This window comes from Wolffia australiana, chromosome 11 (assembly GCF_029677425.1).
Source record: "Wolffia australiana isolate 7733 chromosome 11, ASM2967742v1".
Taxonomy (NCBI): Eukaryota; Viridiplantae; Streptophyta; class Magnoliopsida; order Alismatales; family Araceae; genus Wolffia; species Wolffia australiana.
In genome coordinates, this window is record NC_135845.1 from 1,493,802 (window position 1) to 1,508,357 (window position 14,556).

The 14,556-nt window shown below is 42.4% G+C and overlaps 1 pseudogene; it reads left to right on the plus strand.

The window, feature by feature from the left end:
* The first annotated feature begins 884 nt into the window (after positions 1 to 884).
* LOC144709584 (cysteine-rich repeat secretory protein 55 pseudogene) lies at positions 885 to 2,109 on the plus strand (annotated as a pseudogene).
* Positions 2,110 to 14,556: the final 12,447 nt, after the last annotated feature.

The window sequence follows — 14,556 nt, forward strand, 5'->3', positions numbered from 1 at the left end:
ACATTAAACATTTCAAAGAAGTAGTAGACTCGTTGGAACAAATGGGCCATCCTGTAGATGAATCATCCATTGTCTACACATCTTTAAGAGGATTAGGGTCAGCATACTCCCAATTTGTGGTCAGTATCAACACCAATCTTTATCATCTCAAATTTGATGAAATTGTTGCTCATCTGAAATCACATGATGCCTTCCTTGTCAATGAGCAAGAAGAAGACAAAGGAAGGAGAGATAGAGAGGAAGAGAAGGAAGAGACACAGGCGTAAGCCAAGAAGTTTTAAGATATTTGTTATCCACTGATTTACTACATGATGCCTTCCTTGTCATTGAGCAAGAAGAAGACAGAGGAAGGAGAGATAGAGTGGAAGAGAAGGAAGAGACACAGGCGTAAGCCTAGATGTTTTAAGATATTTGTTATCCACTGATTTACTACATGATGCCTTCCTTGTCAATGAGCAAAAAGAAGACAGAGGAAGGAGAGATAGAGAGGAAGAGAAGGAAGAGACACAGGCGTAAGCCTAGAAGTTTTAAGATATTTGTTATCCACTGATTTACTACATTGGTGCGTACTATATAATGTATAGTATTACTAAAAATAGAAACATTCGAAAACAGATAGCCGTTATAACGTTATTATAATGGCTATGGCTCCAACAGTTTAGATCGTTTGATCCGTTTTAATCATAGCCGTTGTAACTAGTATAACGGCTATGTCCCGATTAAATCGTAGCCGTTAGATCCTATCATGTGTGCCCTTTCTATACTTCATCCTATCTATCTTTAACCTTATATTTTTTTATTTTTCTAATCTCTAACTAGTATAGGGTACCTGTTTCTTTACTATTCGCTAATCTTTATTAATGTCCCTATTGGCTGCTGGCGAGTTTCCGCTGTCACTCTATCTGCTTCGTCTTAACTGAGAGCAGGGCTTGAATCGTTAAATAATGGAAATTGTTGGACAGTATCGGGGACACAGCATGGACACCGTCTGTCAGGGGGGAGGTGGATGACAGCAGGCGAACATGCCGTTTCTTGACTTGAATTTTGTGGCAAGTCGCAAACCGACACCCTCGAACCCAATTGATTCTTACCAACCAAATAACCAACTAGCTTGGCCGTAGCCAGAATATCAACAAATCTGGCCAAACGAAGTCTTTAAATAGCTACAAGACTGCGATCGAGACTTACACAGTTCAATCCAACCAAAGTAATAGCGATCAGTCTACTTCAAAGAAATGACAGCTCCTCCGTCCTTCCTCTTCGTTATCTTTCTCCTATTTCTCGTCCCCCTTCGAAACTGTGTGGCTGCGGAGCCCCTGACACACTATTGCGGCCCTAACAAGCCAATATACACCCTAAATAGAGCGAAAGTCTTATCATCCCTACTCGCAAACGCTTCCTCCAGTAGGTTCTTCATCACATCCTACGGTAGCGGAATCTCGAAGGTCTACGGACTAGCCCAGTGCCGACAGGATGTAAGCGTGAATGACTGCAGAACCTGCATCCAAGGCGCGACAACTCAGCTGCCTAAACTATGCCCCAGCCAGTCGGATGCGAGAGTATGGTACGACTATTGCTTTGTGCGCTATGACTCCAGTGCTTTCATCGGCAAGCGTGATACTGGGTATGGCGTATTCTACATCAACGTTGAAAACGTGACACAGAACGTGGGAGAGCAACGTAGGTTTGATCAGGTGCTGGGTTCGTTGATGGGTCAGGTTCAGAGAAAGGCATCTGCAAAGGGAAGTCTTGGGCTGGGTAAGTTGGAGACTGCGTTCACTCCCTATGTGAAGATTTATGCGCTTGCCCAGTGCACAAGGGATCTTTCACCACTGTCTTGTGCCCAATGCGTATCTACCGCGGTCGCTAACTTTCCAGTATTCTGCCCCCATCGAAAGGGCTGTCGCGCGCTCTATAGCAGTTGCTACGTTCGGTACGAGATATATCCGTTCTTCTTTCCCCTTCCGGCCGGTACCGCTAAGACAGCTCTTCCTGCATCAACGTCCGATACACTTGTTGTCTCTCCGTAGGCATCTTCCAAACTTTCATTCGCAACGGCATACACATGTGTAAGATAATAACGAAATAAAACGTCGTTTGCTCGTAGCAGATAAATGGCATGAAACAACGATCCCCTGGACTCCTCGGTTGTGTTGTTAGCTTGGTTGTAAAATATCTCATTTTACATCCAAACGAATCATACTACGCAAATTAAAAACATCATTTTTTTTAATAAGTTGGGCGCTCAGAACTCCGATATATCACTTTGGGAATTACTTCTTTAATCAAAAACAGTCGTTTTTAATCTTCTGAAACCGGCTTTTTGCGCTGTTAAGGGAGAAACTACTCCCGTTACCTTATTTACAATAAGTCCTCTTCAGCGAGGGAGTCCTTCAGGTTTTGTGGATGGATGACGGAGCATAATCTGTTCCGTCTGAGCTCACCATTCGTCATCATCTACAACTACGGATGACTGACTCGACAGAAATAACGAGCGTATGACGGACTATGACTGGTGATGACATGGATGATAGAAGTGTTGGGAAAAATAATAAAGTTGGAATAACAACGGTTTCAGATACATAATCGATTTTAATTTTATTAAATTTAAATACGAAGTTATGTACTCTAAAAATTCGTATTTTTACGAGAAGAACAGTAACTACGACAATTCTTGATATGGACGACGACCATGACAACTGCTGTGTAGTAGGATGTGAAGAGGCGTCAGCAACTCGCTGCCGTGGAGTAGGATGTGAAGAGGAGCTAGCAAGCCGCTCAATGCCTTACAGAGCCGACGTGGGCCAAAAGAGTAGCTAGTAATAAAAGAACACGTACCCCTCCTTATACTCCTTAAGAGAATAGATAGGATTCAATATAAGTTCAAACATAGATATAGGATGAAATATAGATAGGATTTTATATAGTTAGGAATACACGTAGTAGGAATACACACAGATAGTATTCAACTATCCAGATTAATCTTGACGTTATAAGAGTTATAACAGACACGATCATAACAGAATAACTATATACGTTACAACTATAAACCTTATCGTATTAATACAAAACAATGTAAATCACATTTTGATTATGGGAATTGAACGATTTTAACGGCTACTTATTCTCTCTTATTCTTCTCTCATTCTTGACCGATATGAGTTCTTTCAGGATGATGACCATTACAAGTGTCATAGACTGGGACGACGACCATGAAAATTGTGTCAAGGGAGACAACAACCGCCACATTTGTTTTGATAGGGACAGCCACTGTTGCCGACTAGTACGATGACTGTTGTCATTGACAAGAATGACAACCATAGCAGATGGTGATGATGACTGTCTTGGACGAGGAGTACAGCCATCATAGATGGAGGTCAAGACGGGCACAATGGCTGTCATCGACAGAGAGACCATGACAGTTGTAAGGGAGACAATGAGCATGATGGTTGTCATTGACAAGGGTGACAACTGACATCAATGGGGATGATGGCCGGCATCGATGGAACTGACGGGAATAGTCTATGGAGGACAAGGGCTACAATATTTTTCTGCATGGAGTATGTAAAAGACGACTGTCATTGTTATAGACTCCAACCATTAAAAATAGGGCCATGTATTGGATCCTAGCTCTCTCACTTCAGCAACTCACACGGCGAAGGGAAAAGGAAACTCTCACACTCTTGATCTCACACAGAGAAAGAAGAAGAAAGAGCAATAAAGAACCCTTTGAGGGAGGTGGGAACCAGTTGATGGGTACAGCATGCTACAACAAAGGAATTCGCACATATTATAGGCATTCCCCATAACTGCTTATAGACTTCTTCTCCGCCTACAACTCAGCTCTTGCCTTCACATCTTCCTATAGACCAATGATCTATGCTGACTTGGTTTATTCATTGAACCATTCAAAACTAACTCCGTAAAAAGACTCAGTCAATATAAACTTTCCAACACCGTGATCATCGTCGATGCAGAAGAACAGTGTCAACAATGGATGTGATGACAACATGGATGACTGGGGCGATGATGGTCTCCGATTTGGATGACAACATTTATCACTTAAAGTAAATACAACAATAACTGGTGTTCATAAAGACAGTGATCGACAGTTTCTCGCTCTCTGCCTATCTCTCTGTCTCTTTCTCTCTCTCTATGTATATACCTCTCTATATATATATCCTGCTCACTCTTTATATCACTCTTGATCTCTCTCATTCCTTCCCTTGCTCTCTCTCTCTCTCTCTTTATATATACACCTCTCTCTATATATACCCTGCTCACTCTTTATATCACTCTTGATCTCTCCCATTCCTTCCTTTGCTCTATTTCTCTATTTGTATATTCCCTCTCTCTGTATATATATCCTGCATACTCTTTATATCACTCTTGATCCCTCTTCCCTTCCCTTGCTCTCTCACTGTATATATATCCAAACCCTTTCTCGATTGTGCACCTTCTCATTACTTAACTTATTGGAGCCTAAAATATGTATCCAACTAATCTCTAGAGTCGAGGAATAATATAGCTGGGAGTAAACAAAACCCAAAAACTGAATGGGACAACAAATGTTCACCATATAGGTTCACAAAAAACAAGTACAAAACGTGAAATGAGAACAAGTTCACCACGTGGACTGACCACCAAGAAGATATACACTTGGTGTCGCTCACAAAAGCCTCTTTGCAATGTGTTATGTTATCCCAAAATCTTCTCTAACTCCCTAATTAGCTAAGCTTGAACTCTCCATGGTTCCTCAGAGGCTGCTCTTGAGAATTCCTTCTGTAATGGCTCGAGAATTCCCTCAGAGATCTCCCCCACATGATGAGGTAGACACATCCTTTAACAGAGCTCCCTCGAAGCTTCTAAAGATCTCCCTACCTTGAAGACATCCATAACTTTCTAGAACATCATGAAAGAGCCGCACGCTTCTAGAAGGATCCATTAGTTTGTAGAATAGTCTCGTACCATAATATTCTAGAAGAATCTAGAAATCTCTAGAAGAATCTTGAAGTACTAGAAGAATCTAGAAGATTCTAGAAGAGTCTATATTATTCTAGATCATTCTGCAAGCTTCTACAATATGTGAGTTGAACAAGTTAACCGTCATATCTCAATCTTTAGATCTCTCTCTATTCTTCTCCACCCATTCCCTCTCTATCTCTATCCCAATCTCCATATCTATCTATCTCACCCCTCCTCTGGTTCATCCTGTTATCCTCGTCTTCTATCTAGTCTGATTTTTTTGTAACAAATACATGACCTTGCTGTACTACTGATTCAATTATGTTGGGTGTGATTCAAGACAAAATCAAATGACATGAACCGAATGCTAAATCGATGACCTTGAAGTCCCAACTAACCCATCAAAAAGTGTCATCAATCAAATTGGATGCCTATCATCAATATTATCCTATATTCAGTATGCCAAATGCATGTTTAATCTTTAGCTTTAGAATTAGCTGGTATTATGTTCTATAAGACCTGATGAAAATTTAATTTATTCATTACTTATCATCTATAAATACGACCACTGCACTTATGATAGATACTTGTAGATTAAATTGACTACTTACAGCCACATACACATTGATCAAAATAATTATACTTAATTATTTCTATGAGTGTAGAACATTCATAGATAAATTGTAGTTTTCCGATGGATAACTGCTGAAGTTGTCGTCACCAATAAATGTGGTAGCTAATGAAAAATATTTATAAGATTGGTTATGATCAATAATTTGTCTTTTAATATTCTGATAGTGCCTAATTTTTCAATGAACCAATGATCAATATTTCTATAATAAATGCTTTTCTTTTGAACTACTTTTACTCTCTAAATGCACCAAAGGTTAAAGGGAAATGAAGTTTTAGAAAAGACAACATCAATAATAATGTTGTATGTATGAGGGGAAGTTCATAGATTCCCATATTTTACGTAAATCATGAAGGTGTTAAACATTCATAAAATGTATTATGATATTGATGCCGGGCGTCGTCTATGACGTCGTTCGATCGGCACCGAGTATGATGGCTTCGGTATCGATAATAGGTAGTGATATTGAACGTCGACGGTGTAATCGTCCTATGGATAAAACCCTAACGGGTGATGTAACTACGATGCGAGAGATGAACGTTCTACGTGTCATACGTGCAGGCTCAGACTTGAGGGAGGTGCCGAGCTCCGAGCTTGGACGGGGTCACCGGGTGAGGGCGACGGTGGCCTCTTGAACCTCGTCAAAGCAATGAAGACGTCTACGCCCGAATTGAAACAATCAGTAGGGTTTGCACGTAACGGACGGTCTCGGCCGTATCGGTAAGACACTCAATTTGTCGTAGTTCTCTCAATGACTCCTGTCTCACCTACCTAGCCCGAGCGCGATGGAGTCAAGACAAAGCGTATTGCAAGTGGTAATTAAAAGAGTGACGGGGGAGGACGGCGTACCGTGCAGGGTCGTCGACAGTCGGCGGCGGTTGGAGCGAGTGTGGTGGAAAGGCGTCGAAGAGCTGATGGTGGCTCAACAGGCGATGCAATGCTAGAGCGGTGGTAAAGGTCGGAGGAGGAGGGCAATGGGCAGGATTCCGCTGAGCGCTGGGTCATCCCGCAGTATAGACCTCAGATGGATGAGCTCGGAGCGGTGTCCGGGTAGGAACCGCATAGGCGTGATACTGGCGCAATTGCCCCAATGCACGTGGCAGCCATGAGTCTTCTGCGGCTCGACAATATGTCGGCTGGCTTCGAAAGCAACTAGGGTGTTGACTTCATTCCCACGTAGGCAGGCGGATCGCACCCGTAGAGATAGTGGGGCAAAAGAAGATTACAGTTGTCCTGGGTGGCAGGGTTCATGGCGCTACTGAGGCTCACCGCCTGAGCTCACTACCAAGGCGTGAGCCACCGTCGCTTGTAGCAGTGGTGGTCACGAGCACGGTGTAGAAAGCAGACTACACTGGGATAAAGTCATCTGTTGTCGCTTACACGATCTGGGGTGAAGTCCCACTCTGATCAATTGATCGAGCCATGAGAGTCCCACATCCTAGTATGCTCGCATTGATTTCCATTCTGGTCAGCCACCGTGAATCCGTGAAGACGGGAATGGTCCAGTTCCCACTCTGGTCCATCGATCAGGCTGTGTAAAAAAAAATCCTCTCCCCCATTGAGCCATAGGAGAGTCAATTGGACGGGATTGGCAGTAGCAGGCCTCGAATTCAACGTCAAGAACTAGTCGCCCAAAATTGGATTGACCTATTTGAGTTCCATTTCTATGTTGACAGTCCCACATGAATTTAGTGCAGGAAAGGGGTTGCATCTTTCTTATTCATCAACATAATCCTCGTCCACATGCTCTTAGAGCACAATAACGTTGCATTATGTGTGAAAGGATTATTTGCTTTTCTCTTTGGCATATTTCCCTACATGATAAAAAAATCAATCTTGAGGTCGTAACTTATTGTCTTAACTAATAAAGTTATGAAATCTTTTATGCAATCATTGTTTCAACGTATTCTTTAAAAAATCATTCGATAAAAGAAGTCACATTTTAATTTAATCACCGGGGAAGACTGACACTGAGAGACGAATTTAATTCCATTAAAACAAAATAAATATTTTTTGATAAATCAAAAAATATTATTCAATCATTAAGAATTCACTTTCTAAGTGAATCTATTGTGGAAAAAAATTCCTTTGTGTTTGAAAAAAAAAATTCTTTACAATGTACAGTTAAATCAATAGTAAAGTTAAAGTCACTAAAACTTAAAAAATTGATTTTTAGAATTTTAAAGTGGATGGTGGTGAGTATGATCCCACCTAAAATCATACATCCAAATTGTAGGTTGTAAGGATAGAATAATCAACTGATTTAAGGTTTGCAAGGTTGGAATATGCATTTTGATAAAGCCATCACATATCAGGTTTTTATTTAGAATGAGGATGTGCTATGTATTCATACATTAGCTCTAGTGGTTGGACAACTACGATCATAATTATCATAGTTTTCTACGCGTTGACTATAATTTGTGAGTGTTACCTTCAGAAAAGAAAAGACTAAAAAATATAATCTCCACAAACTGATTTCGAAGAAATTATCTATATACTAAGATTGTAGATCTATAGATATTTTCGCAGCATGCTCCAAATCCATGAGTGCATAAATCATCACCAATTTAGGAACTATTAGAAGTACACGATTTGGTAGTGCTTCAACCTAGGGATTTCCGGGCAGTTTTCTATTCGTATATAAATAAGAAATTTTAAAGGACTTATTTTAGGTCTACTTGTATCAGGCTTATGGTAAGGATGCAAATCCCAAACCAATTATACTAGCCGATTTAGTTTACCAAATTTAAGAAAAAAACAAACCTCTTAAATCCTTATCTATACCTAATAAATCTGCGACTATGAACATATGGATCAATATCCAGATTAGTGCTCATGGTAATACTCTTGTTAGAGATATGTTGACATTTTTTTATCCATTTTATTGGGATGTATACTTTGTGAATCTAATTAACCGGATACAGAAATGAGGTATCCTGTGGCCTGTTCATTCAAGACTAAAACTAAATCTTCATACATTTTATTTCATTCATGAGTAAATACTTTAGCAAGAGACTAAAGACGAAAAAATATTTTAATTGAACATAGACTCATTTCATTTTGCTTTTCATTCTAAAATGAATAATTTTGAAACTTGTCTTCATTTCATATTAGATGATAATTGAGATAAATTTTTAGGAATAGTATAGTAGTTTATAAAATAATAGAGTAAATAGTGATATGGATAGAACTGGAGGCAGGAATTGGCGTCCAACTGAACTAAATCTACTATATTGTATTTTAATGTGCCAGAACTGAAGTGTTAAGCAGAAGCATAATCTCTCATGAGGCCATGATAGATAAATGAGGAATGGAGCAGAAGCTACATTGCTTCATGGAGTCCATGCTTGGTGGTACAAGGGTTTCTCTGAATATATCTCTTCATAGTTTTTAAACTTTTGATATATACATATTATGATGAACATATAATTTGGTACAGAAGTAAGGGTAATTCTCTAATGGGATTTTCATAAATTACTCAAACATATGGATCAAATATGCATCAGCAGTCACAACGAGATAAACATATTTTTGGGGGGTCAGTCAATAATTAATGTTTTTAATGTTACATAATTTCGTTCAGTTATACAAGTAAGGATAAAAAATATTAATGTATATTACATAATTCATTGATAAAATAAATTCACAGCACACAATTCGATACCAAACTTTCCCATTTTTTAATGCACAGGAGAAAACAAAAAATAAATAAATGAGCAAAAGTCCTATAAAAAAAATGTTGGTATCACTTACGTCTGAACTTTTGTGTATCTATAGTAGCAATACATATTTTTAATGAATAAAAATTGCTTTAGCTCTGTACTACACATGTCTTCAAAAGAATATAAAATGTAAACTGAATAATTTTACATAACGAAAAACTCCATAACAGAGACATTCAATTTTATGTTCATCATGTTAGAAATTACATCGCTTCATGTATTAGACAACATTGTTAATGTTTCATTCATCTCCCTATGTAAAAGAATATCTTCAGAATTCATAATTACTGGAATCAGTCCAGGAGATCTATATACATATTGAGATGCATTTTTTCAGCTCCAGACATGCAAAAATGTATAAATAGGTGAAATGTACGAGTGAAGCTACATTTTTGTGGCATTATATCATTATCGAATATATTGTTTCCAAATTCCAATAATAGGGCACATCTTCCTTTAATTCTTGGAGTATATGGGAGAAAAACATGACATCAAACCTATCTCTTTCCATCTTGCTTCTTGGGCATATATTTAACGCTACGATCAATCGGATTGAGAAGGTGGAAGATGATTACCATGAGATGAGGGAGCTGAAAGGACGGGCTGAGGCTGCTGATGTGGCAAAGTCTCAGGTAATATCCTCTAAATATTTCTAGTTTGCATTTGAAATTTCATCCAAAAAAAAAAGTAATAAAAAAAAACCTATCTCTTTCCAAATTGAAGAAGATTAGTTTTTGTCATTTTATTTAATGGTCAAAGGCCAAGGAAATTTGGGCAGTAACAATTTTTAGGATATTCAATGAAAATTTGAGACAACTTATACATTACCATAGCATGTGAAAGTATCACAGTAGTTCATAGAATCATATGGTCTGAATGTTACATGAAGAACATAACCTAAATGACATAATGGGGACACTAAAGATATAGGGGATCATGAAACGAGTGATTGAGGAGATTTGGAATCCTTTGGTATAGCTTTTGTTGGGTGGGAGATGAGGTGATACTCATGATAATGGGGTCAATTTTTAATGAAACTCCCCATGTTCGGAAGGCTAGAATACAGGCCCTCAATCATGAGCTGGAGTTGATGATAATGGGCGATTACAAACCTATGGCTAACTTAACTGGGAAGATGTCCTAGGTTATTACTGTTCTGACAACCATGGGATAAAATATAAAAGAAGGAAATGTCTTGGCCAACATTCACCAAGCTACACTAGAGAGATTCAATTCCATTACATCCACTATTCAGAAGCTTGGAAAAATGGAATTTATGACCGTAGAAGAGGTAGTGGGATCCCTAAGAAGTCAAAATAAAAATTTAAGGATAACAAATCAAGGAGGGATAGAAAGTTCCTTTGGCAAGAGCCATCAGAATGGACATAAAAATTGAGGAAGATGAAGGTTACCAAGGATATAGTTATGGTCGTGATAGGGGAAGATGTTGTTGCCAGAATTATGAAGGGAATGGATGGGACAAGGATGATGATTACAAGCTGCGTGATAAGCCCAACCTTTAAATGTTACAACTGGGTCAATGTTGGGTATTTTTCATAGCAAGAAGATCAAGGAAAAGGCCAATTTGGTCAACATTGATGGAAGGGCTGATGGAGCGCACGAGCCCGATCCACCAGAGACGTCTCCGAAGCCACCAATGGCATCACCAATACCCAAGCTGGTTTGCATCCAGCCCGACCGACATGCCATGGCATCAGTGAAGACACCCGGGTTCGAGTACCTCTGGTTAAGCACGTCCATAATTTTCACGTTTTTATCTTCGTCGGTTCGTGCTCTCTCAATTCAACATTTTACCGTGGTCGTGTGTTTGTTCTCGTCATGTCTAAACCTTCCCTATCATGTATCGTGTGGTTTTTGAGTCGTTTTATTTCTGTTCATATGTAAGTGTTTCCTAAGAATTGTATTTTTATTATCTTTGTTTTAAAATGGGGCCCCAAATCATGTGGGTCCCATAATGGACCCTTTGTAAGGGTCCATCAAGGCCATGATGGGCGCCAGAAGTTAGAGATCTATTTTTGTTGTGGAAGTTAGGGTTTTACAGTCCCGGTCCGGTCCGGTTTTCTGGCATGGACCTAAACCTTACCTGAAGTTCGGTCCGGTTCCGGTCCGGTCTTGTTCGGTCCGGGTCCGGTCTGATACGGGGGGTGGCGGAGGAGCACGGGGGTGGCAGAGGCGTTGTGCGTGTGGAGCAGCCACGATGAGCACTTGGGGCAGGTGATGGGACGGGCGATGGGGAGGGGGATGGGTAGTACGTGGGACAGGGTCTGGTCCGGTCCGTTTTTTTGGCATGGACCTAAACCTTACCTGAAGTTCGGTCCAGTTCCGGTCCAGTCTTGTTCGGTCCCAGTTCGGTCTGGTCCGAGCGGTCCCCGGTCTAAAATGTCAAAGCCTAGTGGAAGTTAGTTGTTTTTATTGAGATCTCTCATAGGAAGATGGAGAAACGTTTAGAAGAAGAATAATAGGAAAAAGCAGAGAAGAAGAAAAATGGAGAAAAGAAGATAAGCACATGTGGTCCAGATTGCTGCGCCTCATCTGCTTCTTTCTGATTTTACATGACGGCCGATTCCCCGGACTCACGTTATTTCACAAATAAAAGATTTGGAAAACAATACTACGACGTGATAAGATACGTGCAAGTGTTCCAAATTCAACAAAAAAATATGCTAGTAGCCGACTAGTCTGAGGCGTACTTCAGTTGACGGCACGGAGAAGTGTCACAGCCTGACCAAGCTTCCAATGACCCGTGAGATCAACTCGAAGGCCGCCGGGTGGGGCATCATTCAGCGTCCAGAGTGTCTATACTAACGACGTGCATGAGAAGATCCAACGCCGTCAAGAAGTACCCTAACACGAGATAGTGGCTAGTCCTATGTCATTTCAAGGGATCTCTCAAGGTAGAGGAACAGAGAAGACTGGCACTAAAAGACATAATAATACTATAGTTAAGAGGAGAGGAAAGAGTTGCAAACCGTGTTTAGATAGTCGAGGCTGGCCGTGACGATCCTGGGGTGGCAGTCAAAAAACTGAACACTTTGGGCGTATCCCAACCGCTGACGGTCTGAAGGATTGACCCGAAGGAATGGTCGATGGCCCGCAAAATATGTCTGAGCTCAAAGTGTGGCAGAGGTGGCCACCGAGGAAGAAGCCACGTCGAAATGAGTGATTCCAAGCAACCGGGAGATAATGCGTCTTGGATCAAGTGGCCAAGCATTGGTGAGCAGCACTCAGCAGGCGAACGACAGTCAAATCCTCTTGGTAGCAAAGAGGCGGTTCCAGAAATTTCCGGGAACAGCAAGTCCAACAGTACGGTAAATGTTCTAGAGCCACAGATGATGGTCTTTGCAGGCAAGGAATGCTGACGATCCGGGTTGGAGGCAGTGGTGATAATGTTGATTGGGTGCAGTTTTGCGCCTCCAAAAGTACGGCTACAATGGACTGCCCGCAGCTAGCCACTGCTAGTGAGGTTTATAGGCATGGGAGGACATCGGGAGTCAGCACACGTCGGGAGTCAACCAACTTCCATGAAGGTATCCCACGAAGTACGAGGAGATCGTAGTCACACGGAAATGCGAGTAAGGGTTTTGGTTGCCAAAATCTCACTATGTGGTCAACGGCGATGATTAGCTTGCAAGTCATCCTTGTGGGGAAGGAAAGTTATGCGGGCGACTCCGACCATGACCGAAGGCAGAACGACCCGTGGCCCACATTAAAGCCCTTTCCCGGATAGGGGGGACGCCACCGTTTGTCTGGCGGGCCAGAGCTCGGACAGGCTAGAGCTAGTAGAGAGAAAAGAACGGAGGGGCGAGGGAAGGGAAAAGGCTGCAGTCGAGCAACAGATTTCCTCCTCCTTGTGAAACCCTTCTCTAGTTGAGCTATTCTTGGTGTACGATTCTGACCATGTGATTGGGAGACGGTGGAAGCCCTAGGGGAAAGAGAAGGAGAAGGGGGGGGGGAAGGAAGTGGAGAACCAACGTAGACCCTAACGAACATTCATCTTCTGTGTCTTTGAAAATAACATAACAAGTCACTATTTCAACAAAAACAAGTCCAAGGAAATCTGTCGGTCTTGCACACCACCAATCCTCGGCGGCCATTAGGGTTAACACAAAGAGGAAAAACTCATTCATTCACAATGACGTCCACACATCTCTATTTGAGATGTTAACATGGGTTTTACAATATTGGGCCTCTTATGAAAGGCCATCTGGAAGGTACACATAAGGGCAAAAAGGTAAATGCAAATATAACAATAAAAGATATGGGCTTCTAACAGCCCCCCTCAAGCTAGTTCTCACACGGTCAAATCTCGAGCTAGGTTTCTTGCTTGGAATTGGCGTGTGCCGGCCTTAGTGCTTGGAGCAGAACACTGAGCAGCCTTGATCTCTTGCAGCGAAAGCTTTTGCAATTGCTTAAGATTGCATAGAAGGGGTGAGAGGAGATGGTGGTGCTAGGCACCTTAAGTGAATAGGGTCATTGCATTTATATCATAAAGAGTACATCATCATTGGGGAATAATTACATGGGGGAAGACGAGGGGTGATAAAACGAACAAGACAAGGCGCCTTGCGCCGAGGTAATGTCGCCACACCGCCTCAGAGCCGCCGCTTCGCACACGTGTGCCCGCTCTACCGCTACACAAGTGAGCCGAGCCGGGTGCCGCGCGCCCGCGGGCCTGGTGATCACACATGCCACCCCTGCCTTGACGATCACACACGCCACCGGCACCCGTGTCGACACTCTAGCGTGCAGTCTGTGCGACGCCGACGCATTTGATACCCCCGTGCTGGGCGCTGCATGCCCAGGACTACCCGCAGGAGCGCTACTCGCCCGCTATGCCATCTCAGCGCTCTCAGTGCGCCACATGCCTTAGTCTCCTGGGGGGCTGTCTCCCAGCCCCGCGTCCCGCACACGCAATGCGCGCGCTGGCTGCGTGGGCACCGCGCGGGCGCTACGCGGCACCCCGCACAACTCCGCGCACTGCAACCATGGCACGTCGCCCGGCCTTGCGTGTCCCCGCACCCACGGCATGCGCTTCCCGCTCCCGCGCGCAGCGCTCGACGCTGGCGGGTAGTGTTGGCGCCCACGCGTGGCGCTTGGCATTGGCGCACACGGCACTTGGCGCGCGCGCGCTCACACCGTTCAGCCCGCGCACCCAACATGCGCAGACCGTACCTGATCCGTCCGCCTTGGGCGCGGACGAGCACGTGCGCAGTCTGC